The sequence below is a fragment of the Meleagris gallopavo genome, chromosome Z, assembly GCF_000146605.3.
Source record: "Meleagris gallopavo isolate NT-WF06-2002-E0010 breed Aviagen turkey brand Nicholas breeding stock chromosome Z, Turkey_5.1, whole genome shotgun sequence".
In the NCBI taxonomy this organism is placed as follows: Eukaryota; Metazoa; Chordata; class Aves; order Galliformes; family Phasianidae; genus Meleagris; species Meleagris gallopavo.
The window spans coordinates 59979992-59983577 of NC_015041.2; positions in this window are offsets into that span (position 1 = coordinate 59979992).

Sequence of the window (3586 nt, forward strand, 5' to 3'; positions counted from 1 at the left end):
TGTTTTAAATACTTAGTCCTAGGGTTTTCCATCAGAGTGGAAAATGTCATTTGCTCCATATCCACCTTCAATCATAGACTTTTCTTGAGTCACAATGCCAAACACCCCTTGAGTAGGAAATTATTATTGAGCTCTGCAAGGTCTGATCCCATGTCTGGGATATTCCTCAATAGAAGATGAACAATAGCCCTAAGAGCACTGAAGGCTTCTATGTGAGTTGAAGTCTGGAAGTTTTCTTTCTCTCCATTTTACTAGCTGCACCAATACTCTATTGAAATAAACATAGAAGATGTTTTAACTATACAGACATGGGTTGAAATCACATCCCTCATATCCAGATAGTTTGGGTACAACACCTGTTGTCTTTACAGATGCCAGGAACTAGCCCAAATGAGAGCCATCCCCTCAGTATCCATCAAAGAAATAATGCATTTAAGGGGTGGTGTGCAGAACTAACGAGAGCTCCCACCCATGGATCTGATCTGAAAACCTGGTCCTTGCAAGGAGGTCAGTGGCAATGAACTGAACTTCTGAGGGGTGCAGATGCACCTGGCATAAGCAAAGATAAAGTTGATAATAACAGAAGTGAATATTTCTGTATATTTGAGGTGCAGTGGGGCCCAAATTTGAAAAAAGAATTCAGTGCATTCAGTCATCCAAACACTTAGATACATTGCCTCCAAAGTCTTATTATATTTCCATATGTTGGACTTGACGATCTTTATGGGCCTTTTCCAACTTGGGATGTTCTATGATTCTATGATTATTTTTTATTCCAAACCCACTATTGAACAAAAACTTAGAATAGCTATTACACAGACTGCATGATCTTATTTTCAGTCTTCCATGAATGTAATCAAGCCCTAGGCCATACTGTATATTAAACTATGTCTTGGCATACTCCCTCCTGCCTATATTTTTCCTTATTTTGCTGATGCTGTAATTTTTTTCCCCACTGGAATCTTATTATTTTTAATTAAAATAAATAGTTTTGATGTATCCTTTCTCAAATAATGTAGACTATCTAAAGAATGCTGGAGCAGATGTTGTAATTCACTTTCTTCTAAAATCTCCATCATAGTTGATGCATTCTTTGGGCCACTTCTGAGATTCTTTCTAGTCTAGTACCTTGAACATTTTGCTCTACTTCCTCCATTGGTTCCTTCCTTAGGATCTATCTGGCTGACTTACCAAGTACAGAGTTACAGTGCATAAGACATCTCTTAGGAAGCAGTTTGCATTGCCACAGTCATTCTGCCCTTATGCTGGAGCCCATCTGAAACACTGACAAATACCAGAGGGATCTACCACTGTGGGACATGTCCAAGAGGTGACATCAGGTTGAAGGATTTTCCTCTCACTAACACTCCTGTATACCTTCAAAATGCTGTTGGCAAAAATATTTCAAGTAACTAAAAATACTCTCCCTATCTTCTCCAAATGAAGAGAGGTATTGCGTGGCACCATAGACAGTAAGTAATGTAAACCACAACAGTCATCTTGACAGATATTTTCATTGATTTACTTAAGAACTCCTCATATTCAGTCCCCCATTTCTTGACAATACCATTCATTCGATATTAACATGTGAGTCCCATATTAACATCTCCTGGCTTTCTGACAACCCACTTATGCCTGCCAGCCAGCTGCAAACTCCCATATCCCACTTTGATATCATTCTTTATAGTATGACATCCCATTGCAGGCAAAAAATGCACACACTTCAGTGATGTCAAAAAGATGTTTGGGCCATCTAGCAATGACAGTAATTGGCATTACTCAATCCTTTCATACAATTCAGGTGATAATTTCAGGCCTTCTATTTACTTAAATAATCTTTTTTCTTCTAGCAATTATGAAATGACTGTATCAGGTGGATGCACAGTTTTCATCTCTGCTAAGCAACTCCCATATTATGTGTGAAACAGTGGCAACAGAAAAGCTCTAAGACACTTTGTTCAGGTAGGAAAGGTTTAAAGCAAACTGAAAACATCCTCACCATAGGTTGCCCTGAAACCTAGAATCATTGAATAGTTTTTCTGAAGTTAGGAACCAGTCTGACTTTACTCAAACATGGGCCTGTTCTCAAATAAACAGGTTGTGCTCTTTTCAAAGCATAAACTACTTCTTGCATTGCTGAGATGGAAAAAAAAATATTAGATGTGGCTCGTTGTTTACTAAGATTTCCTAAGAAATGTTGTGGTGGTCTAAAATAAAATTAGTTCTGATTGTCTAGGCAAAAATAGTAAGAACCCCGGGGGTGTAGAAGTCATAAAGTTGAAGTAATTGCTGACTACTATACGCTGCATTACAACACAAAATGCTGAAAACAAGGATTTTTAAAGCGATTAGCAACACTCAATTCAATTACAATTCTGTGTCACTGAAAGCTTTGTCTGGGAATTTCCTGAGAATTCTGAATGGAAGTTGTGACACTAAGGACGATTATAGGTAGAAGAGTGTCTGGCTAGAAGCTAGAGGCTGGCTAGAGCAGTCTAAAGGCACAAAATTCCAAGGACCCAGGGGGATGCAATGACAAGCGTTGAGAAAGCTGGCAGAAGTGGGTAGCTGAACTGATGACTATCATCTGTGAAAAGTCATGGAGAATGGGAAAGATGTCTGAAGATGAGCCAAAGCTCACAACGCTTGTGCTTCACTGCAGAAACAGGCCATGTGCTTATTCTCCCCACTTTGCAGTGGAAAAGTGCAATTCCATTGCAAAATGACCATGCTGAGGATCCAAGTCAGAGTCAGGTTGGTGTCCTTCTGACCGGTTCTGCAGACATTCAGTCACAGGTGCTGTGCCTGACCAGGAACTGCCCTGGCAGAGCCAGTCGCTTGCCATCGTGCGAGAACTGGTCTCGCGGATAAGCTGGGAAGAAGCCAGGATCCTGGCCCAAGAGCCAGCAGGCACATTGAGAGGGCTTGAAAGGAGGTAGGAAAGGGAAAGGGGATGCAATGAGGCTCGCTGGGGTAGAGCAAGTAGTCTGGGGTTTCATATTAGATCCGATGGGGGAGAGAGTCAAGTGCAGTGGTACAAAGAAACACTTAGGGTTGCTGTCACGTCAGGAGATTGTGGGGAAAAACCTCCAAACTGTCCTGTAGGATCTTGTGGGAAGTCCACAGAGGAGGTAATTTTGCTGACTCCCTGTCCAAAACCTTCTCACGTCCCTCTAGGAAGCAGTGGGAGAAAACTTCAGATTTCTTTTGGAGCTTTGAGGGAGGGCCCCTCTAGCAAGGTAATGCACCAGAAGGCCCAGCTGAAGTGCCTTTCCACTAATGCACGCCGCATGCAAAATAAGCAGGAGGAGTTGGAAGCCATGATGTGCTTGGGAAATAATGATCTGGTTGCTACCAGGGAAATGTGGTGGGACAAATCTCACGATGGGCGTTCGGTGATTGAGGGCTGCAGGCTCTTCAGGAGGGATAGACAGGGTAGGAGGGGAGGGGGTGCTGCCCTCTATGTTAGGAAATGGAGAGATTGCAAAGAGCTGTGTCTGAGTAACAGCTATGACCAGGCTGAGAGCTGACCTGGAGTTCTCTTTCGATCTGTGTTCCTGACAAAAACAAAAAACAAACCAAAAAA